The following is a 25,652-nucleotide window of genomic DNA, read 5'->3' as shown; positions in this document are numbered from 1 at the left end:
TTGACTGCAGAAAATCGTGACTAAACCTCATTTTGCCTGTGTTTTTCCACTCCCTAGAACGCATTCACCCTTTCGGTGGGTTGGAGCGGAGGGTAAAAACAAGGCAAGGATAGGACCATTAAAATCGCTTTCCTTCCCGAAGGGCCGTTATCTTTTTTTTGCATAATGGTTAGCACTGAAATTTATGTTTGCTTTCTTTTCCAGTGGGTGCACAATTTTCGTACCGGCAAAACTGGGCGAGTGGGTGACTCGTTTCAAATGGTAGTGGAATGCGGCGAAAACCGAAAGAAAAAACAAAAGCCCACTGTTTTCTACATGCAAACCCGGCCGGGCTCATCAACCGGGCTCTTACCGGGGTGCCCTTTCCCTTCTTTTATTGTTGTTATATGTTTGAACCACACCGCACCCCACACACAAACACACACACACACAAGGGACCGTGACCGCAGCGGATAAAATGCAAATTCTGAAAATCCCACCTCCCCCACGGTACGAGACATCTTCAGAGGACCCGCCGAACCGGGGCAGCGAAAGCGTGGAAGGCTTAAGCTGAGATGAGGTTTAGCGAATGGTTGGAACTTCAAACAAGTACTGCCTCAACTCGTACCACAAAACCTTTGAACTAAGGGCAGAACAAAAAAAAGCTAGAAAGAACTTTACGAATAGTTCGTTAAAGTACAATACCGATGGGCTATCTGCCAATATGCAGAGCGCGGTGGAAAAACATGTTGAGTTCTCTGTTGAGTTCTTTCCCAACAAACATCATTGCTCGCGATCATAATCATAACTTGCCTATTAGTGTAGTTCATGTAATTGAACCTTGACATTTTAATAATTCAAGTGAACTAGGGTGTACACAGATATTCATAGAAAATGTAACAAACTTCAGCTAATGCGAGCAGTGATTAAAGCTTCAATAGCCAATAGATACATTTTCGTTGCAATTGCCTTGCAACAAAAACATGCAACATTCGATGTGCGCTTCTGCTAAATACATTCTATGGTATCTTATTAGCCATAACAACACTATCCGCATCATCATCATCATCATCAGCTTATGGCCTCAACATAGTGGAGCTCATTCATTGTTTAATTGCAACAGTGAATGTTTTCCAATAATCACGCAATGTGCAAAACAGCTCTAATGCGCTTGAAGTACTTCTTCATTATATTTATTCATTAGTTTGCTCCACCGGTCGAATCAAACTGTGCGCCCGTGTTGGTGGATGTTCGGGGGGCATTAATTAGCATCAATAGCATTACTGCACAACAGTCGACCGGTCGGAGGAGGGTGGTTGGTTTTAACTGACTTTGGTACTAGGAAAGGAACCCAGGAGAGCGATGATATCAAAACGATCAATTATAATGAAATCAATGGGACAGTAAACAACCAATACCAGCACAGAATTCAACAAATCATTCATTGTTTGCTTTCCATTACTACAATAAAAAAATTCGTAGCAAAATACTTCAATTTTATAACAATTTAAGGAAGTTTAAGAGGAATAAGTAGAGAAAATTTGTAGCCCTACCTACTTTAGCGTTTGGCAAACATTACCCCCACAGAGGTTATGCAAGTCGATAATCGATGTTGCAAAGCTTTTCCTGTGAGTAAAAGTTCCAGAGAATTCCACATCTACCGCAACCTGGCTCAACTTGAAAAGAATCCACAAATAGCTCGCTCTTTGTCGTTGGAGCTCAAAACCCCTGCAAAGTACCTTGACGTGCTCCACGTGCTTAATATATCGCAGCGTAAACAAGCATCAGCACATGCCGAAAGGTTCGTCCCTTTACATGTAACACCAAGAACCACAAACATGTAACACGTACCAAGAGCGTACCGATGAAAACTCATCGAAAACCTGGCATTGTGGGGAAGCATCTTCATTTCCGTGCGCATCAAAAAGCAATAACTTCGTTCGGTAAAACTACCCGCATACACGGTAAACGTCTCCTTCGCTCGGTGCACTATCGTCGATAGAAAATATCGTCACTTCAATGCGGAGAATGACTTCTTTTGGTGGGTGATTGGGCTGGGCGCTTTGCCTACCGAATAACCGAACGACCACTCAATGAAAGATCAATGCAGTGGCAATTGTGCGTCAGCAGAAAATTCGTCGCAACCACAGAACATGCACAGGACGAACATGTCCGACCAACGGTTGTCACACATACGGCGCGCGCGGCGTCATGCCGGTAGTGCCCCATTCAACAAACTACTTCCGCCATCATGCCCCGGGCGCCCGGCACAGCACAGCACAATCCATATAGCATGTACATGTCACATTTCCTATCTTCAAGGGGGTAACGTCGCCTCGAGGCGAATCCTTGCGAATGTCCTTATTTTCGCAACGACCGATCGGTGTCGTGTCGCCCTGCTCCTTGAATTTCTTACCGCACTAATGCCCTCTCCCTTTATCGCCCGGCGCGCACAACATAATGTGCCAACATAATGGCATGCTGATGATGACGGGCTATCTTGACGCTTCCTGTGTAGTGTAGTCGTTTTCGTTCTTTGCTTTACAAGTACCTCTCCACAGTAATCAGTCCCGCGGGATACTTGCTGCCGTACTTGGTGTGCGCTGTGGTTTTGGCGCTTCAAGATGACTGGTGGAAATCGGTTCGGTCTGCAAGATTCTACAAAAATGTACACGCGTTGTCGCCATCATGCCATTGTTTAGCATGTTGTGTCGAAGTGTGCAACGATGATGCCTTGCTGTTCCACTCACCAATTTTTTTTTGTGTGTGTATTTTTGCGCTGCTTAAGGTATCACCTTTTTGGGGGGATTTTCGCAAAAAAAGCAACACACATTTATGATGGCGTGTAAAAAAAAACGAAGTGGTTATGTTGACCATTTCTGGTTGCATATTTCGTGAACATGCATCTGCTGTGAGAGACAACAAGAAAAAGATGCACAGAGCGGTTCGTTTCGACATGAGCGTTATGAGCATACTGTAGGAAGCTTCCGTGTGCAAGACATAATCGGATTCTTTGCAAGAAAAAAAATTCTCAAAACGACGCTACATACTTGTTAAACGACAAGTTAAAGAAAACTTGCAAGAATTTGGTGTCTTCGGACGAGCACGGTACGTAGACTTCCGTTGAGGACATGAATTGAGACGCCAAACAGGCATGATTGGTGTAGGTAAGAAACAAAGTCATATTTAGGTTGCATCTCAACTTTAATGCATTTTGTTAAGACAACCTCTGCTTTCCCGCATACAGCAACCGTTATATATCCATTGCCACTAATAGGACGGGAGGCTTAAGGCAAAAATCAAACATTTAAAAATAGACAAACCGGTTTGGGCAGTCAAACCCACTTCTCTTTAGGTGTTTTGTTTTTTTTAATACTTTTTTAGTAATTTGTTTTATCCTCCCATCGGTTGTCACTGTCCTGCGTGTTTGTTCCCCGTTTTCATCATTCGAAGTGCACACGTGGCCACCGCCCGTACACCGGGCCGGAATCGAAATATGAATTATTTATTTACGCCTGGCAAAAAGCCAGCCATATCACAACTGGTTCCACAACTGCAAGCGAATTGGCTGCGCATAAATTGCAAGCAGCATAAAGCGCGTGCCGGTGCCAGGGCGCAATCTTCCGCGTGCAAACATATGCCGAATGGAAGCTTTTTGCCACAGCAGCATGAAATGAAAACTTGCATGTATTAGACGAAACAAAAACACTGCCCGAAGAATAAAAAAAAAAACACACACACACCCAAAAGTGCATCTCGATCCTGCCGTTTTAAAGCTTACCGCTCCCGACAATCAACAACCGTTCGCCTATTCGGGATCGGCAATGGTGGTGCTGTAGAATGAGCGTTTTATTTATGCATTTGTTTGTCGGAATGCGAGGTCCCGATTTATAGTATGGCGTTGCGCATTTGCCACATGGCGCGCAATTGTCAATTGTTGCCGGCGCATTGATGCTTCAATTGTTACGCCAATTGCGCGGTGTCCCTAGTGACCGAATAGTCCCAATGTTTGATTTGAAAACACCAAAAAAGTCGGTACACATTGCCATGTCAGTGTCCATTTTATCGATTGAAAGCATACAATATTCTTACATTCTTTTGCGAAACTATTGCAAATATTCAAATAGAATCAACTACTATTCGATGTGTTAAACTAATTTACTTTTTAAACAATATTCCATTTTTCCCTGGCGTTCACGACGTTAATTAAATAGTTGTGTGAAAAACTTAATTATTTTTTTTAAACCGACATCAATACAACAACACAAAGCTGAAAACGGTTCAAATTGGTTGTAATATGATTAAATTTTTTGTATGAAAAAATAAATTATGCTTTTATCACAATAATGTAACCCTAAACTAAAAGTACTACATATTAATATACAAAAAAAGGAGAAAGAAAATTAGTTCACAATCTTTAAACAGTTTCCACCACACACCACACCACAACAAACCAAACAAGCTACAAAAGTCTGCTTGAAACAGTGCCCAAGAGGAAGAGTAAGAAGGAGCAAAACGTAAAAAAAAGAGAAATGCTTACCAGCATTTACATAGCTAGAACACAAGGATTTATCCGCGAACGCGTGAATTATCTGTGGAAATATGTGGAAAAAAAGTTGTGGGCTGTTAAAAAAACAAACAAACAAACAAACATAACAAATAAAGAAATATCAAGAGTAGACAACAACAAAAGAATCACACGAAACGAAACGCACAACGTGAGTAGTGAAGAAAAACACAAAAGTGAAAAGTGTACAATCATTCAACGTATCGGCGGCCCGTGTCCCGTAACACACTTTCTACTTTATATGTTCATCTTTCGCCACATGTAGAAGGTGTGTTCGGTTCCGACTCCTTTTACATACTCAGTCTTATCAAGCATATTTACACGCCGGCCAAAACCCTGCAATTTGTATCCACTTGTCATCGTCAAAAGCGAATTTGTCCCCAAATTATATCCCTTATTTATATTGCCGTTTTGTTTCACACTCGAACGCCATCCGAGCCAAGTTCCAATGGGGAAAACCATTGTGTCATCTACCGGCACAACGACACACACGCACACCGAAAACTGTCCATTCATTGATGGTACAAAACGATTCAAGACCAAATTTGATGTCTCATCAGACGCCAAACGCAAAAGAACGTCCCGGACTTTCGTTCGACTGACGAAGGAAATGTGTGTGGGTTGTTTTGGGTTTTTTTTCTTGTCGTACTCCCCATTTGGCTCCCCTTTTCATAAGCCTTTCATACAATTGACTGCGAAAAACAACGCTCCGCTGGGGTAACTGCATAATGGTGGAAGTTTTAATAGACCGGGGCAGAATAGGCGGAACGCTAAACTTAGTTGATGGTTCATCATTAGACGATTTATCATCGGCATATCATGCCGAACGGGTGAAACATCCATTTAAGATGCAGACATTTTGATAAAAAATAAACGGAACCGCACGAAAAGGCTAAAGCGAACATAAAGGATACGCTCTCGCCATTACCTCCTGTACGATCACATCATTTAATCCATATTTACCGTGCTTGCCAATTGCAAGGCAAACACACGAGAGGCCCTGGTCGGGAGTGTGTGTGTGTGTGTGTGTGGCAAACAACGATGTGTAAATGGGGATGGAAATTATTTTCCTCGCGTGTGATTCCTTCCCCACGCAACGTTTGTGCTCCCTCCTCCTTGCTGCCAATTCGCAACGGGTTCGCGTTCGTTTTGCATCCGATATTTCCTCCGGATACGGTGCCGAGCTCCATTTGCAGTGAGGCATGGCGAGTGATAACACTTTACAACCGACCGGCAGCATCAACACAATTCGCTGCTCGCAATCAACACAATCGACATCAAAAACAAATAAAATTGAGATCGAAAAAGTTTCCGGTCGAAAACGGTGTGACAAACACAGTGTGGTGGCGGTGGTGGTGGTGAGTTTGCTGGGAGCCTCCATTTCTCGTGCTTGCCCGTTTGAACGTTAGCCTCCTCCCAATGGCAAACACATCAGCCGTAGCCGAGAGAAAGGAAAAAAACACACACACACAAACACACAACCATGTTCCGTTTGTCTGTTTCTTGCTGTATGTTTCTGTTGCTGCTGTTCTTCCGTTATCATCGAACCCGGATATCCTGACGAGTGTCCTGCGGAGGCACGGTTTTGATTGCCGTCACACAAATCGGACGTGAACCTGCCGCTCCACACATTTCGATGGTGTGATCAAACAACAGGTGTCAACCGTGGAAGGGTCCATCAAGAGCAAATACTATCAATGTAGCAGGGGCTGATGAAAAATTCAACCGATGAACCATTGGCCGGATATGAAAACCGGAAAAGCATCGTCAGAATGGGTTCAACTTCAAACGGGTTTTTGTGTTTTGTGATAATTTTCCAACGCATCCCACATCTGCCGTGCAGCTCTCTTCTTACGGGTCTCGCAATGGTTCATCAATCAATTTTTTGGACGAAAAATTTGTATGTAAATTTGCCACATAGTATGAGACAGGCTAGATGAGGACATATCGGCTTGGCGAAGAAGAACTACTAGAGCAGAACACGGAAAAAGAATTACCCTCCGGAGACTTCCAGGGGCAGTAAGAGTGAAAGAGAGAAGCTACACACACATGACATGACATAAATGAGGCCAGAATCAGTGTACCGCGCCTGTGTGTGGAAGGGCGATTTGTTCTTGCTGTTTTATTGCTATCGACAGAAGTTGAATCCACAGCATGATAAGATCGACCCTTCATTTTCCATATGGCAGAGCGCATCTAACGAGCAGCAGGGCTCTGGCTCGAAAAAAAAGGACGAACAGACTATGGACCAAAGACGAGAGAAAAAACACGCAAAACTTCCCAAGAAAACAAACAACGAAATGGCGAGGGTTGCAACAACCACACATCGTCGGTTCATATTTGCGAAAATGTTTGTACGAACTCGTGGAATATAATGATCTCCAAAGTATCACAAATTAATGGCTGTCAGTGCCAGCAGTGGCCAGCAGCAGCAGCAGAAGGATAACGGCGTCCTAGGAGCAGAGAACGAACGGACCGTGATGTACAAACATTTGCTCATATTTATAGTCCCTGGGCATGGTCGACTTGCTCGCCTAATAAGGGCACTTCCACCATAATATACTGGAAGAAAAAAAGTACACCAAGATATGGTAAACAAACACAGAGAGGAAAAAAAACAGAGACCCTCCTTGAAGAGACGTGATTCTGCACGTTGCGTTACACTGCAGCGAACCGTTCCTGGATTATGGTTCGTAACCAGTATATGAGCCGCTGTTATCTTCGTCTGATACTGCTTTGCCTAGTCTGATTTGCAGTTCCATCTGCACCATGATGGCAGTATCATAAAGAACGAGATTATGTTGGACATGATCGTGCCTCCAAAAAGCAAATGTGATTGCCGGCCTGCTCCGGTAATAATAGCACGACAGACCACGGTAACTGTTACAAATGGCCTATTACTGTGGGCATGTGACTTTATCTCGGTGCTCCTGCTTCGCCAAAGCGAATTGTTCTAGATGCATCCACGGCCAGCCCGGCAAGCGAACCGAGGGATTAGCTCCACGCTAGGGAAACAAAAGCGTGGCGGACGTATGTGGCGGCAGTGCGACAAATTGATTCCGTAACAGTTTGACTACCTTTTTTTTCTTGTATCCCTAGGAAGCCAACGAAGCCGAGAAGCAAGGAAGCGAAAGTCAAAGATGATCTTTCTGGCAAAAGGGCAATTTCAGAGCTGGACCCGGCACAGAAAAAAAAGTTCTCTTAGCTTCGGTCAAAATTAGAACGATTGGTTCACTGGATCGTTGAAATCACAAGGAAGTCAAACGGAGGAAATTGGCTTCCGAATCGCTCGCCCAAGATAACCTCATGCAACGCGCTGTGGGGTTTACCGGTGGGTGCCGCCAGGTTTGAAACGTTCCACGTTCGCCGCATACGTTTCGGGAACTCGCTGTACTTCGGACATGGATTACTTTTTGCACGCTTGTACTATGCTTTTTTTCTGATGCAGTATTTTCCTTAAAGCTTGCCACGATAGAGCTGTCGAGGGGAATGAGATAATTCATCCATGTCACGGCCAGCTACACCAACTTCGGGACCAAATGGTGATGCTATGGGTTTTTTTCCACCAATTTTTCAACCATGTCCGGGTGTTTCCTTCCGGATGTACAGGGGGGTGTCTAGCAATTCCTCACAGACGCGGGCAGCGAAAGTTGTGCTTGTTTGTCGCGCATACAGTTTGCCGCCAACGTTCAACGAATCGACCCGTTTAGAGCCGGCCCCCGATGCGGATGAAATCAATTTTCCACAACATTCGACGTCTGTGCCGTTCGGATGAAAGAGCGTTGGGCTAAATGTGGGTGGGTCGGTAATTCGTACGATACTTTTTCACGATGTTTGACTTTTATGACAAATTCATCAAGCTTAGTGGATGTTGTTGGCGAATAATTGGGAACTGTGGTCTAAAGGTTGGACGAACATATTATTGCGAGACGGAATCAAAACGTATGTAAAACAAAATCGAAATCAAACGTAATTTAAAAAATATATAACCTTAAATCTTTGAGTTTGATTACGTTTAACTGTGGCTAAGTGTCCCCTATGTCTCTTTGTAGCGAAAATCGAATATTCATTGCATTTGAAAAAGGACATAAAGAAGAAATTGAAATAGGAGCAACTTTTGCGCATGCTTTCGTTGACCACACATAATAACGTACAGCGCTAAAATAAATCAAGCGAAAAGCATTCTTAAAAGTATTAAAATTGAACTACACTACCCAGTGCCCTCACTTCAACAAATTCTGTTCCTTCCCACTGTCGTCATTGATCTCCAACAAAAAAAGGGTCACCAACAAAAAAACTGCTTGCCCAACTATGATCGCAATGATAATACGAAACAGCATGCAAAAGCATGTGACTGATGAAAATGTGCAAGAAGAATGAGTACAAAAATATAAAGTACATACACACACACACACAAAATCCCCAACTACGTCAATGGGAATGTTGGGTTGGTGCAAGACTCGAGCAGAAAAAAAAGATCGTGAATTGTAACACACGGCAAACCCACGGGTAAGGCGAAAAAAAGCACTACAACGATGGTCATCAGTGAATGGCTTCTGTCGCAGCAGTAACCAGCTTTTTTCCAATTATCAAAATTGTACCGACAGCCCTTACTACCTTCGCTCCATCAGCATTATACGCTCTCATGTGTGCTCCAGGGACAGGTTTTTTTTGGATCGTTTGTTTTTTTTTACATTACCCATGGGGCACCCCGAATGTGTGGGCACGTGCGAGCCCCCGAAGTGGAATGGGATCCGGATCACGATTCCAATCTCCATCCACCCAGTGCAGTATCGGTACAGCAACGCCGGACTTATCCCATCTCAATAATGAAGGAAAGGATGGCCAAAACAAGCAACGTAAATCCAATAATGTTTCTTTTGCTTTTTTTGTTGAGATTCATTCAATGCGCGGAATTGAATGGAAAACGAATATTTAAATAAAAGTCAGTTGAAATATTCATAAACACCAACGTTATACATTAAGAGAGTAAAAAAAAATATTTTATTAAGTAAAATCAGTTTAATTCATATCACTCTCAGCGAAGAATTTCCTTCAACAAACAGAACCTGGGAACAAAAACGATCAAACGAAAGGTCTAGAGGACAGCAAGCTCGAACTGGAGGGGAAAAAAAAGACAACGGATATTATTTTCCAATTACTGGGGCTGTCGCGAGCGCTTATTTTGTCGCAACCACTGTCATACTGCGTCACAGCAATTAAAGCTCAACCCCTTTTGCGAAAGTACGCACCGCCGGGTAGGGAATTGTACTGGCGCTAGGCGCCGCGAAAAGGCAAAACTGCCGAGATTAAAGGATTCGTCCCAAAAGCGGAGACCAGGAGCTACCACCGGAGAGGCTGCAGTTTCGCGACATGGACGAACGTGCAAATGTGTTGAGCGCTTCGGTCCCCCGAAAGAGGGACCCAAGTCTAGCCTCCATCAACGGGGCCCGCGTTCGAAATTAATGGTCCGGAAAAGAAATTTAATCGCACAACTTTCTGATTTAATTATACATACACACACAGACACATACACTCCCTTAACCCACAACAAGAAGAGCTGGAAAATCTATAGGCCATATGTCCTTTATGCGCTCGTTCGTCGAGTGCCGGAAAATGTCCGTCCGGTGGGAGCGAGGGGGGTTGGGGGGCGTGCAACATAAATCCACACTCGTCACAGTCATCATTCCGTCACAGTCGACAAGCCGTCCGCTTCCGGTGACGTTTTGTTATGCAATGTTCCTTCCGACTCTCTGTCGGAACGTTGTCGGCGTTGACCCTCCTCTCTCGCTCCATACAACGCACCGAACACGCATCATCAAATCCGGAACATGAGTACGAGAAACCATTTGTCGAGCAAGAACTGTCGGTGCCTTTAAATGGGCTTTCAATCTTACTCACCTTCGACGCTTCTGTCGTCAAAACTTTAAAGATTTTCCGCGTCTATGCGCATGTGCGCACCAAAGCAATGGATGTGAAGGAAAGGAAGACTGTGGGAGCCGGAGGAAGTACCTTCAAGTACTGATAAAAACATCGCATGATCGACATCATGAAACGGCGCAAAAGTTTGCGAAACTCAAATTAACTGTAAATCATCGGACAAAACGTGGACGGGGAAGCGTCCACACAATCATGCTTAACTTCATGATTGGGTGAATAATTTTTCACCCGTCTGTCGTACTGATGATAAGAGGCTTTTTTTTGAGTTGCTTTTCACCCCCGATGCCAAACATGCCAGAACATAGCGACCAGCAAAAAAAATGTGCTCAAGCAAATAGGCAACATGGCTCAACATTAAAACAAAAGCAAAACCAAAAACTCCCGTTCGGCGCGTAGTCCGGCAAAAAAAAAGCCATGCAACGATAAAATATGGTGCAAAACTTTTTCAAGTGCGTAATTCGAGCAAAGTTACGAAATTGCATTGGCCGCATAAAATATGTTTTGGCGAAGAAACTGTTAAGATCCGTACTACTTTTTTTGTTCACCGTTGTTGCCTTCGTTCTACTTGACATCGGGCCTTTTCAATCGGGCATACCGGAGCGTGTATGTGTACGAGAAGCGGCATGGCACAGCCCCACGTTAGAACAGTTTCAGTTTTGCTTCCATTCGTTTGCTTTTCTGCTTCATACCTTTTGACGTCTTGGTAACACTTTTCACTAATTACATCTGTAGAGAGCAAGCGCGTACCATATGTACTCGATGCTTTACACACCAAAAGGGCAGAGGGCGGAGTTGGTGGAACAATCTTTCACAGTTCCTTTTGCACCATATGGAACGCATTAGAGGGCGCAGCTTCACCAGTAAAACAGATGAAAGCTAAGTCGAGGGACTATGATAATACGCAGACATTGAGTCGGGAAAGTTAGAAAAAACTCTTTCATCGCTCTGCTACAAACAAATTAAGTTACTAAGTTAGTTGATTTTTCGTTAAACAATAGTTAAACAAAAGTGTTGTTTATTAAAGTCTTTTAGATTATTTCTAACAGCGCTATGGAGAAGAAAATGACTACAACTATTGACCATCCAGCTGGTCAAGCCACCGTTTTCAATCTTATAGAATATTTGTCCCACATGCAACTTAAACTCGAGCAACGAACATGAAGCTATGCAGCAGGTTCAATAAAAAAAAAGTGCACACAAATAAACTAACCTTAATATGCAAACAGTAACCCTCGTAACACGTTCTCCCATTCTCGCCAACCCGATAACATTGTGCTTGGGCAAATAAACAAGATACAGTTTCGGAAAAAGCAACAAGTTCACGTTTGGCTGCTGCTGCTGTTGCTACAACTGGTATGTCCAACAGTTGATCGCAGCATAATAAAACCCAACGAAAAACGTCATCAGTCGGAGGAACCGGCACAACTCGTCTCCCCCCATCCCCATGCCAGGCAGTAGCGTGAAGAAGCGTGCTGTGAAAGTAAAAGACTCACACAAAACAGATAACAGTGAAAACAAAACTGGGAAAAACGAAACACCCAAAACAAAATAAAAAAAAAAAAAACAAAACACAGTGTCGGAAAACAATCGACCAAACAGCATCAGCGTACGGATGGGTGACGCAACGAAGAAGAAAGTGATTGTGGAACGGCAAGAGATATGTTGAAACTAACACCTGTCAAAACGGATCTGTTTTTCTCGGAAAACACATTTGAAAAACGACCTAAACAAGCAGAGTGACACGATGCTGGGGTTTTGATATATGTATAACTGTATAAATTCGTCCACACAATGTAAGGACCCGCTTAACGGTAGACAGAAAAAAACGGCAAATAGCACAAAGATGGGAACACATTTCGACAGTCGGAGCGACTCAGTTCTCCAGCTCCGCAGTAGATGAACCTAATTGATGCATAATGTTGAACAGGGGGTTGTTTTTTGCATGCTGGCCCCGTCGTAGTGTAGTGCTTGTGATAGTACATCTAGACATTCCGGGAGACTTTTATGGTGTCTGGCCGAGCGCCTCGAACTGGAACGCGCTCTCAGTTGTCAAAGTTTCAAACTCCGACAATGATTGGCAGCAGTTCCCGTTCTCGATAGCATACCGCTGTATGAGGCTTTTTACGCCATGGATGTCTATCAAAAAGTTCTCTCGCAAATGACGGTTTGGTCAGCCTGATTGGGATCAGATTTCAAATTTAGTGCACGACTGCCCGAATGCGTAATGGCGTGCGCTTTCTTGCTGGCGGAAGTGTTTGAGCAGAAGGAAGACGGTTTGAATGTCGGTGGTGATCTCTGGAACCACCCGAAGCAATTCGTTCTTGCCTGTTGAGTGAGGGGGGATCTTTTTTTTTTGAAGCCATAAAATCTAAACCATCCTCACGGCTCTCCCTTGCTGTCATTTTCCCTCGATGCCTCGACGGTCTGCAATCGGCTTGATATCTAATCAACATGATTAATGCCCGTCACTCGATCCGGCAGGCGGCTTGGCTTGTCCGGCCAGACAAGAGGTTACGCGGGGGTCAAGCCGTTACACAGATAGTGGCGCTGTAAATATTGTTGCTGCCTGACGCCATAAATATGCTACAATGGTTGCTTGCGAACCATCGGGACGGTAAAAGGCAGGATGGGAATAGGCCACCCTTTTCGATCCGGGCGTCAATAAATACATCAGTCTTAAAAGTGCTTAAGTAACTGTTGCCACCCAATCCTGCTTCCACCTGACGGATTGGATCACGGTACAGTGCAGGACCAGCGCTGTAACAAATGTGTTGTTTGTTGGAATAGTTGCTTCCCTCGGCGATGAGCGTACAAGACACACAAGAACACTCGCTCACCACCATCATTTCGGTGGATAGTGGTAACCTTAAGCTCGAGAAACGGCGATACGTCTCAAATGCAGTTCGGCGCAGTGAGTGCGAAAATAGCCAAAAGGTCTTCCCCCCCTGTTCCTGATACGAATAAGCGAAACAAACCGTACGATCTTAGCCATTCCATTTGGCACATTCGGTTGAGTGAATTATGATGATGGTCATGGTGGCATTTTAGACGGCATAGGAAAGCATCGCTGTGTACGCGAGTGGGAATGCTACCAGGAAATCCTCCCAGACGTCCGTTGGCCGCTTCACAGTTTAGTGGAAAGGGTGTAAAGTTTGTCCCTTTTTTTTGGGGGAATTTATATTCTTCGTTTTGAGATGTTTACCATCGCATTGCGGAAGTTTGTTAGGAGTTGGCCCGTAAACGCAATAAGTGCAATGCACACACCCAGCGGTCGATAATGATGATGAGAAGGGCGACAATGATGGCGTCAATTCATCGCATTGCATGGCTATCGACCACTTGGCTGGGGAACATACAGCGATGTCACAAACGGCGAGAAAATGGCGCTGCAGAGAATGGACAGTAAATTTAGTTTTAATGCTTTGCCTATTTCGATCGTAAATTTTGAACGCTAGCGTTATATGCTTCCGTCTCGGGAGCATTCAACAGCATCCCCGGGAGAGGAACTAGAAAGCTAGAACGTTGTGCGGGGATGATACGGGGAGCAGACGTGGAAGATGAACCAGAAACCAAAGAGTAAATTTATGGGCATCAAGAGTGGTAATAAATTGTTCAAACCCATTATAATTCAATGCTAGTGCCATCCCGCATGACCATACTGCAAATGACCATGCAAAAACACACCGCTCGAGTTGCAGCTCCAGCTACGCCTTTTGTCAATACGTGATGCAGTAATGCTGCTGTTAATTGGTGGAGATATTTTATCGGTTTGTCAGCTTTTTAATATTCTCGCTGAAACCTTTTAAAATGACTCTTGACTATTCAAATTAATATATTGGACACATAAAGGATGACACAGCACAACCATGCATGGTAGAGTATTGCTTAAAAAAAAAAAACTTCTCATAAAGGTTACTCATAGACCAAGAGAACTCATACAAGAGACACCCCACCTATAGCCGACGGAACGGTATTTATTCTCGTGGAAGAAAATCGTCACCTCTGACACACCCCTTAACCGCGGCACAGAATCGAAACTGTCAAATTTCGGTGATTTATTGCAAATCGCTGCCTGTTGAATTCGACGGCCCGCTGACCATTGCTGACCCGATCCGATTCCCACCATCGGTATCCCCTTCACCCGAGACCCGAACACCACCAGAGCGTTTAGAGTTGTGATAAAAAATATACGACATTCATTAAATTGATGACCAACGAAACATGCAAGCAACGCAGAGACACCCGAGCGAAGTGACCGATACGCCTGGAAGATACTGAACCACGATAATGTTTCGCTAGTATCGACGGCAGAGAAACAGAGCTGGTCGCCGAGTCCGAGCAACAATTGGGGCCCATCTCACAGACAAACGACCTCGGCCAAGTGACAAAACAAAAACCGGATTTCCAATCGACTATTGATGGGAGGGATGTGTGTGTGTGTGTTTATGTTTTATGCTGGGTCATCCAGTTGGCTAGAAGGAAAACCATACTCAATAAAGCTTCCGATGGTAACGACGCATGGCTTGAGTTAGTCCGGCGAGTTTGCACGCAGTTCCCCCAAGGGAATTACTTGGAACCGATCGGACGGAATGTTAGTGGTTCGTGTTTTTTTCATTCTTCCAGGTAAAAGATCCCAAGGCGAGATATGTCGGCTTATTTATTCACAACAGTAGTTTGACCATTTTCCTGTGACCTAGGCTGTGCGTCCTCCAAATATCTAATCGAAATTCTATCAAGCACTCAAGGCTTTTCTTTTTCAGTCAAAGTTGGGACGCGTTAGATGTGACATCCCGAAATAGTATTTGCTTTCCAATTCTAAATTTATATTACAGAAAACATAGAAAAAAAACATATATTAGACGGACTGTACGACTCAAGATTCCAACATTCTGATACTCAATTAATGGAGACTCGTAGAATGAACTCATTCCCCCAAGAAAAACATTTTTTGTTTTGCTTACCTAAATCCTAGTTCTTAAAGCTGCCTTAAACCTTTAAACCACTCAAATGTCTAGGTTTGTTAATCTGTTTTGTGGTATAGGAAAAAAAAATTCATTGCCATTTTTTTGTGAAACTCCAGCCTTACCACAAGCGTATCACGGCTAATCGCTCACAGAAGTCCCACCGGATACGAGAGGTTCCAAGGCTCATTTCCGTTCCGGCCACCTAAACCACTTTCCTCCATCCTGCCTAATGATGGCACTCATACACAAACACACGAAACTGCCCCTCCCCCCCCTTCCCCTTGAAACCTCCAACTCGGGAAATGGCGATAACGAGCGGTCGGAGGGTTTATTTTTTAAGCGACCAACGCATTTTCCAAAGTGATTGATTAGCCCGATAGTGTCGACCCGATGGTGGGTACGCATGCGAGCGGACGACGGTGCTGCAGGAACTTGGCGGTTAGAGCTTAAAAGGCTCGTTGACTAAATAATTTCATTACACACCCGCGTACATTCCAGATTCCAATCCCCCCCCCCCATCTCCATTTCAGACACAAACATAATATACACATTTTCGGTTTGCCTTCAACATGCAAATACACATGGCACACAAACACACACTCCGACGCCTGTGGCGCGCCGGTTTCACATCCCGAAAAATCAATCACCATCATTCGATGGCAAACTGTCACTACGGGGATGTGCTGTCAGTTTGCTTAACTGACAGAAAGGCCACCCAATCCACCTATTCGGGGGGGGCTGGGGCGTCTCCTGCCAGTCGTGTGCTACGTAAGAGCGCTCGAATCCGTGCATTTCCGCTGCGGTATGCGGTACGTCATTATCGTCCAGTTTGGAACATTATGGGATTCAGCTTCCGGCAAAAGGTGAGGACGTTTACGAACGGGAGCAAAACACAGCCTCGGGTGCTGGTAGAAACCCTACCGGGCACAGGCGCACATCGTAATGAATAAAATTTTGAGCAACCACAGACGATGATGGAAAGTTTGCTGAGGTACATCCGAGGTAGCATCCCATCGCGCGCAGCATAAAATGATAATGATAAATCAATTAATATAAATTGTTCGCACCAATTCCCTAGTAGCTTCCACCATTAAGCGCACTGGGCCGTTGGCTGCATTGGGTTGGAAAAGAACGGCAAAACACGGACCCTCTGTTCTGGTGCACTGCTTTCGCTTGATGTCACATAAACCCACTCGATCGCAATGGTTTGGGGAGGAGAACGCCAAATACCAACCCATATTCCACCCAGAAACATATTTGCGCTTTGCACTCCATAAACATCAATGTTGTTGCCACTCGCGGCTGTCCACGTGGGTGGGTGTGTGTGTTAACCCCTCTCGCTCGAGTGATTGTATTTTTCACGCGCCTAATAACATTTGCGAATTACAGCACGTGTTATAAACATGGTTAAGCTTTCAACAGGACTTGCCTCGAACGATTCAACGCGAGGTTTCGATTGATCTCAGGAGCAGCCGGTATCAAACGACGCTCAAAACGGAAGCCTTCCCCGAAGGCGGACGGTTGGTTGTGATGCGTTGTAAGGAAATATAGATTTATTTCCTACCATTCTTCAAGGAATGAATCCTAAATATCCATCGTTCAATATCCCACAGCAAAACGAGACCCAACCGTATCCTTTACCCCGCCACTTCCACCAACAGTCTACACCCAACGATTCTTCCACTTGGCATGCGTTTTGCCCATCGTTCAAGGCATCCTAACGATGTCTAATGGAAAAAACCGGCGGCAAGCGCCTGCCGATAATACAGCGTCATCAATTTTCTTTTGTTTTATTCTCCACCACCAACCGATCACCCGACCCGGTGTCATCATGCCCGGTAGTGAGCATGGGGACGGAGAATTATCGTCATTATGAGGAGGGCAAGATTCATTCCGCTATCTCATGAGCAGTTTCGGGGGATGATAAAAGCCGGAAATTTATGCACTCCCCGTAATCGTCGATGCAACATAAACGCGCCACAAGCGTACGCCGGGGAAACACAACTCCTATTCCAGCATTTATTTTTTTGTTTTCCCATCTTCTTATGGCTTTTTTTCTCATCCGAAACCACACCGTCGATGCGTAACTGGTGGAGAAAGAGCAACGCGCACACAACGAACAGCGTAAAACAACAAAGAAACGACGTCAACTTTAAAGAAATGATCGTAGACACATTCATAGCAAGACGTGCGCTTCTGAACAGGGTGTACCAGCTTCTAGCCGAAGACGTGTCCCCGTAATTCATGTGTCGTTTCGTCTGGACTGGTGGAACTGAATATTCATCTCACGACTTTTCCCTCCACCAGTCCTCCGGAGGGACGGTGGTTGGTGGTTAAAGTAAGGCGATATTTTGAAGAAAAAAACCCGTGCGACAGTTTACTTTCTTTTTCGAATTAAAGAACAATTCAAGCACCTACGAGGGCGGGCAGGATCAGATAACATCGGGGGCAAGCGAACGGTGGTACGTGGGAGCCATGCGTTGGAAGAATTGTCGTGGAGAAAAATGGGGGTAAAAACAAAAACACACGATTAATGTAGTGACAAAGCAACGATATGGCCTAACCGAAGGGTAAGGAACACGCACACTGCGTGCTGACTGATAGATGAGCTAATAAAGCCCCGTTCTTAATAGCTAATCAATATGTAAAACAATATTTATAGGCCCTCAAGTTCACAGCCGTTTTTGTTTTGACGTGGTATTATTTACGAAACACATCCAACTAGCGTATATAAGGAATTTAATGAGAATGTTTTAATAATAATAAACTTGCTCAAATTTAAAATATCTCCTCTATCTATTAAATTCTTGATACACCTTCACATGACAACTTTATTTCACATCCACCAACCGAAGCTTTATTACTAACATTTTGTTTTCATTTAGATGCATTTAGATCGCGACCTTTCCACCGTCCACCCTGCGGGAATACGGGAACTATTCCACAGGAAAAGTGCAACCAAATTTTCAACGTGAAAGAAACACTCAAAAACTCTTCCATTACCGTCATAAACAAAAACTTTGCTCGTGCATTTGGCTCGCACGAAAAAGGCCCCGCTGTTCTTCTTCCATCCTTCCTGTGGCCCATCCCGGTCACCACCATCATGCAAGGGCCGGCAATTTTACCACCCTACCCAGCCGGCAATGGCTGCACCACACGCGCATGCACTGGTGGTAGTGGTGGTGGTGGCTGAATGATTTATAGCATGCAATTAATCATATTTATTTTATCTTTATCTTCTTAAATAGATCGATTCTTGCGATCAGCGGCGGTTGTTGCGTCGTGGCGCTGGTGTTGTGCGTACTGATCCACCCGGTCGCACAAATGGTTTGGTACATTGACGGGGAAGCATCACTATGCGGCGTTGCATGCATAATACGCTGGTAGAATTAAATTTCTATTTCACATTATTTCGTTGTACTGATTAAAGTTTCCGGATGTAATCGTCAGGACGGTTATGGTGAGAGATCTTAAGAAATAGCCTTATTTAAACATCCTCAATGGCTGGAATCGTGAAGCGGACATTTTTGAAGCTTCAATCAATAACGCCAGTAAAGTGGGCTGAGTCCCAACGGCGAGGTTCAAGGACAGCAGCGTGCGAGATGGCGATGCCGATATTAGATAGGACGTTCTCTTTACGTTCTCAATACATCACTGAACATGATTGATGTATGGGGTGCTTCTATCTCTCGTGATGGAGTGATGAAGTGGCAAGAAGCATGGAGCAGCTGTGCTCTTGCCCAAAGAGCAACAAAGAGCGTGCGCCTCTCGGAGGGCTATAGCATTCGCGAATCATTAAGAGCATTCCGAAACCTTGATGAAGGTCTATCATAAATCTTTTGTACCCCAACGCATGTGGGCAGGATCAATTTGAATATGAATAGCATTTATTGGGAAAACAGTGACGGTTCAGCATTCCGGTGTAGCTTTCCTACTGAAACATAACTTTATTGTATTTTACAACAAGCTTTTGAGTGACTGTTATATATAGCGAACAAAAGGCACAAACGTAAAAGAATAACATTGCAGTGCATATAAATAGGCAATTCTTTTTAAAAGCCTCCTAAACACCATCAGCCAGCTTAATCCGATGCACACAGGGTCATCATGAGTAACATGTTGGTATTTTTGTTCTAATTTTTTTTTTGTTTAACTTGGTGCAGTAAAATTCCGGACCAGCAATGAAATTTATCTCCGAAAACAAAAAAAACCTTGAGTCTATTGCCTCGCCACGATTGTATTCCCCTGGTTCAGCATACACAGGCTCGACATAAGGCTCGCACAACCGAGGTTCTCCGATATATCTTCTCCATTTTATTTGCCTCCACCCTTCTTTAGCGTTTCTTCGCTGGTTGTGGTGGTCCTAAAATTTTTGCTTTTATGGTCCTTAATCAGCACCTAGGCCTGAAATGCGAGAGTACGAAAGCCCCAAGACCTAATGACTTGTGCCCGGTCCGTCCTATCTTGGCTGTGTTCGAGTTTTACGACGCTTTAAATCGTTCCGACGAACTGGCACGGAGTATGGACGAAGTATGGAAGCTTCGCGTACGAAGCGGGAGTGTCGAGACGGCTGGAAACTCTCGTCGTGAGATCTATCGCGCGAAGAAGAAAGTTTACCACTCACTTCCAGACGCACATGGTGAAGGCCCAACGTACCTTCGCAACCGGTTCGATCGAACCCAATGCTAGCTTCCCAGTTACAGGTTTTAGCAGCAACAGCAGCACCAGGTCGGCTTAATTAATTCGTCAAAACAACCAACTTGATGTTTATACAACGACGAAACCTCCACAAGCTAACGAAAACGACAAATCCGACCTTGTCCGGTTGTGGTTTCGTGTCACCCTTCGCGGTGTTTTGCAGCAGGGAGCGATAGAAGCGCGCCGATGACCAACCGCGGTCAGCGGAAGATGAAGGACTGCTTCCAAAAGTTTTGAGCAAAAACGAAACAAAGTACATCTAAAAACAAAAGATAGAAAACTTTCAAACACCTACCACCACCGGTTTGCTTCTCGCACCACGCCATTTGAGCGGATGAAACTTGAACACGAGTACCATAGCTGTCACGAGCTGTCTCCAGTGCTTCAGAAGATGAGTGACCATAATGCAAGGGATAGAGTGCCATTCTCTTGTTACCGTTTCAGCCCGAAACCACGCTGGATAAGTAATACGGGTATTAGCTGAGGTATCCGGGCAATCCTTCGTTACTGGCAGTGACAGCACACCATGACATGTCGTCCAGTAGCGCAGGATGAAAACATTATTATTAACGTTGGCATCGGCCAGTGGTATCCTTTTTTTCTGCCACCCCTTCTCCCTCACACCCCCCGGTGCCCGTTGACACGTCAACAAACCGACTTCGGTAACTCTTTCCTAAGCCGATTAACGTTGGGAAATAAATTCGTTCAAGAATAGCATTAGTTCTGCTGGTGATGCAACGTAAAATACCTCGGTCAAACGGTTGAAAACTTCACGTCCAAACTGAGCTTGGCAGCTATTCTGGAGCTGAATATCTTTCTGCTACGCTACGCACTGACCATAAATCCCGTTCTTACAATGTGCTTTTAATGTAACTGTGCTCCGTTGCTAGCGATCCAAATAAACTACCGGCATTAACGAACGGAAGCAATGTTCCAAATTTTAAGATGCCTTTATTCTTCGTTGACCTGTCATTTGGTTCCTTTGGTTGCTAAATGCTGTTTAATTTCTTTTCACATTTATATTTTTTAGTTAATTTATTTGTTAATTGTATTCTATTTACATTAGGATTTTGCTTTTGCTCCTCCTGAATTACGTTTGAAATGCAGGAGATTAATTCGTCTCGCAATATTTCCATGATTTAACGACATCAAACAATTGCTACACATCGCGTAGAGTAAAATGCACAACTATGAACCATTCGTTTGTGCCTCGGGACTAAACCAAATTGTTTTCAAATTTATCTTACTCAACCGCGCTGGGGATTTCATTCACCCAAGCAGATAGCAGCGGTAGGTTCGCTGCTCTAGCATCGCCTCCCAAGATCGCGGGCCCTCCGATGGAACAGAACCCAAAACGAGTCTCGCCAATGATCCTCCGGCCGACTCGACGACTGCTGTCTAAAGGAAAACACGCGCCGCGGGAAAGAGTTTAAGCACGCTACAAAAAGACGGAAAGAAGGTCTTTGCGTAGAAACGAGCACGGCGGAGAAGGAATTCAACATTACGACGGTGGATGCAGCATAAGCAACACGAACAACAGCACCAGTAGAAGCATAAAACAGGTTCCAGAAGGGGTTACCGCTTGTCGAACGAACATGAGACGGAGACCAACGCGCGGCCGGGTAGCGGACTACCCCCAACCAGGCCTGGGTATACACACGGGGTGGTATCCAATGCGGGAGGCAATAAAAAGTTAACCTCTCGAAATTCGAGCCACGGTTGCCTAGCAATTTTATTTTGTTATGTTTTTTATACGTTTTTTTTTTTGTATTCTTGTTGTTGTATGTATATTGCTTCTTTCGGGTCTTCCCTCGCGTGTGCTGCGAGTGCTCTACAGGGCCGAGTTTCCGCGTGCTGGAGAGTTGCGATGAGCCATGAGGCACACCAAGCACACCGTACGGTGTGAATTCCGAAGGAACGAATGACTCGACATAGTTCTCTTTTTTTCTGTGCAGTTGCTGTTCCTATCCCCAATGTTGCTTCTCATTTTCCCCGTCGCTGGTTTTCCCATGTTTTTACCACCTTCAGCCTCGTCGTTTGAGCCTAGCCTAGCAGCGTGCGGATGGCTGCGGACGGGCAGATAAGTTGATTTTGTAATACTGATTATGGTTTTATGGCGGAGAGTGATGCTTAAATCGCTATTAGATTGCATGAAAGTGATCGAACCGGGTTCGGTTTTTTTTTTTTTTTTTGCTGGACGGAGAGAATGGAAGCGTAGGCGAAACGCAAAGTGATTGAGGCGAAAAGAAGCACATCAATTACGGTCGTAGAATATTCAATGCGTCCAAGAGAAATAAACATAAATTCTTCCACCCATTATCAGCCCGGGGGCATTCTTCAAACATGTGTACACACTTCCACTGCTGCTGCTGGTGCGGGAAAACTTTGGGAATTGCATTATTCATTCGGCGCTAAGTCAGCAGCCGCTAGCTAGGTTTATACATCCCAGTCATTCGTAAGCGAATGACACTACAGGGCGCGTTTACTATTACGCTTAATAAAACAATTCCTTCACTTTCCAACAGTCGCCAGTTAAAAGCTGCGTACGGTACTCGCTTGCCGTAAGGAAGAAACCACTTAGCTGAGAAAAAAAAAAAAATCTTGATGTGCGGAAATTTAGCAGACTAAACACAAGCGTTCGTTGAAATTCGGTGGTCTTTATTGTTTCTTACCCCTTGTAGCCTTGGGCAAAGTTCCACACAGTATCTTAAAATCAAATGTCAAAAGCAAAACAAGTTTCTGAAACATCCATAAAAATTCGGTAGAAAAAAAGGCATCCGAGCTTGTGCGAGAACGAAACCCAATACTCGAACGAACCTTTTTCCACTGTGGCAGTGGGAGTTGGAGTTTGGTGCGGGAAGGAAACTTGAGAAGCAAAAGCACGCCGTCAGCAATGAAAGCGGAAAAGTTAATTTGCCTACATTCTATCAGCTCGCAATGATTAGAACGTTCCACAACCGTTCGTACGACAATCGGTTTGATAGTTTCGCAAAATTTCACCTCCCTTGCCAGCTGTGAGAGGAGAGGAGTTATGCACTTCTAACCGGTCATAATAACAATGTGATGAAAATGATGTTTTTTTTGGTTTTGCTATACCCCTCAAAGCTACGCTGGCCAAACGTGCCAAACGGAACATCTGTCCAATTTTGTGCAACTGTCTACGAAAGATAATGAAACGGAACGAGTTCAAATTAACGGGCATAAGTCCAAAATTGACTCTACCGAAGAGTCTGCCTGTCTGGGTCTGTAATCTTCCAGAACGTGTAGTGTACTATCAGCCCAGCAGATGGAGACTCGCATTCACAACCAAAGCTACACGGAAGATGGCTAATGGGTTTGCCTTTTTGAAGGGAATCCGAAACAGTGAATCATGGAGTTGACGTGATGTTCGGTGTTTAATGTTCGGGACACGGGGTTTGCTAAAAATGACACATCCATCTGGCCATCCGGGGGAGGGTGGAAGCGACATAATTTGTGGTCTATCATCAGAAGCTGGTAATCACAGGCACAATAAAATTGATCAATTATAGACCTGCCTAAAATCCTATTTAGCAAACAAGCATTGAGAGCAAAAACACGGTGCAAAACCGTAAACACATTGACAGGGGGAATTGGGACATGGGTCACCAAATTCAATAGTCCACCAGCAGCGGCAACGGATTAAATGGGACGATTGGTATTTGACCCGGCAGGATTCGTTCAGGTAATCGGTGTTGTTATATATTTGCGGTTTGTTTTGCTCTTCGGCAGACGGCAAACTCCGGTGTGCGAAGCCTTCGCATACACATCCCAATGCGGGAGAGACAATCACCGGATAGCATCGGAAATACACGACTAATGCCAGACTAAACAGCTAAGCACGGTTGGCACACGGTCGAGACAGGAAGAAGCTTTCTTCGTGTTTGGTGAAGAATAATATCGGTTTTTTTTCTCTTCCCTTAACCGCTCGAAAAGTCTTCCGGACGGGGTGAAGGATTCTTGGAAAAAGATTGCTCAATTGTCACGTCGTTCAAAGGCCCTACCCTTCTGTGTTCGGGCTCCATTTCCCGGGGACGACCCCAGCTGGACAACAAAAGCATAACGACTCCCTTTTTCTTTATTGCGCCAGGGGTGAAGAAGGTGTTTTATTTGCCTCCGGGATGCGAAGGTTGCATGAAGCTGAAGATGATCGGAGAATTGAAGCCTTTGTGTTTGGAACGGGTTGTCGGTGCAGGGAGGGATGTATTAGAGTGTGGAAGGGTCCTGTTTTCCGCCGTGTTCCGGGCAAGCGTACCATGCAAATGGCCGGAACCGGCCATACACAAGGGGAGCGCATACTCAGGAAAAGGATTATGTCGTCCCGTCAATTGATTGCAAATGATGCCCTCGTCGGTGCGCCATCAATGGGGAAGGATGGTATTTCAGTAGCACAAGGTGAAATAAACGCCAACAACAACGGAACGATTCAAAGCTTCAGAATACAGTAATAAAATGGAACACTGCTGTGCTTTGCATGTGGAAATCGTATTCTAAGCGTAGCAAAACAACCAACACTCTCGCACGAAGGAAAATCTCACGGCAAATGTCAAGCACCGGGAAAGAGATGAAATTGGATTGAACCGGCCAATGGAGCATTTGCACAGAAATCGAAAAACATCTTCGTCTGAGGGTTGGCATGCAAGCAAATGTGGCTCACGGATCGTGACTCACCATAGTCCAACAGCACCGCTCAGCGAGCAGATCTTGATTCTTATTTGGGAAAACGCTACTAAATTGTGCACCATTCCACACCACTATTGTCAACTTCTGCACCGTGTTTGCTACCAGCGTACATTGATATCCCGGTCAGCTTTCCCACTGCTTGAGTGGAGGTATACGAGCACAAACAAAAACCAATACTCCGAAAGTCAAAAGAAACTAGTCAAGCCGGGTCCGAGATCGATAAAGAGTGGATTCGAGAAGTCGATTGGAAAGTTCAAGCAAAAGATCACAGCGAAACCAGGCAGGACGCTCTGTGAAATCCAATAAAATATCGAAAACTTCAGCATCCAGAGAGCAAAAGCCAGAAAACAAAAGAAGCTAACCAACAAAAAAAAAACATGGAAAATGGAAAAGCATTGCAGCGATTCTTACCGGTAACAAAAGAAAGATGCTTAAAGGACGCTTTGCCACGAATGTATCCGTTCATGCTGAGCGAAACTGTCTTGTCTTGGTTCCGGGGTTGGACGAATAATCTGTGTTCCGTTGCGAAACGCGTCGGGTCTTTTTGGTAAAAAGCAGAGAAAATCCCTGGCGTTCTCCTCGTTTCGACCGCGCGCTGTTGAAGGTGGACGCTGAATTTACGACGCGAAAGTCGCGCTTGGGAAGCCGCCGGAAGTGACTGCAGCAAATCACTCACCCTTACCCGCACACGAACGAACGGTTTTGGCTTCACTGGGACCGTTTTGGGTTTTTTTTTTTGTTTTGCTTCTTGCGTTAGAGACGAGGATCAATTTTTTAAATTTGATTTTTTCCGCTTTTCCACC

At 44.7% G+C, this 25,652-nt stretch overlaps 1 protein-coding gene across 1 annotated transcript in view; it reads right to left on the bottom strand.

Moving 5' to 3' along the window:
* Positions 1 to 25,355, bottom strand: part of LOC128717907 (protein winged eye) — a 90,013-nt gene extending 64,658 nt beyond the window's left edge. The window contains exon 1 of the mRNA XM_053811583.1: positions 25,261 to 25,355. The gene's annotated coding sequence lies outside the window, so the exon portion shown is untranslated. The remainder of the gene's footprint in view (positions 1 to 25,260) is intronic.
* Between the last annotated feature and the right edge of the window lie 297 nt (positions 25,356 to 25,652).

The sequence above is a fragment of the Anopheles marshallii genome, chromosome 2, assembly GCF_943734725.1.
Source record: "Anopheles marshallii chromosome 2, idAnoMarsDA_429_01, whole genome shotgun sequence".
NCBI lineage: Eukaryota > Metazoa > Arthropoda > Insecta > Diptera > Culicidae > Anopheles > Anopheles marshallii.
Note: the sequence above shows the minus strand (reverse complement) of the source record. Positions and strands in the feature narration are given on the sequence as shown.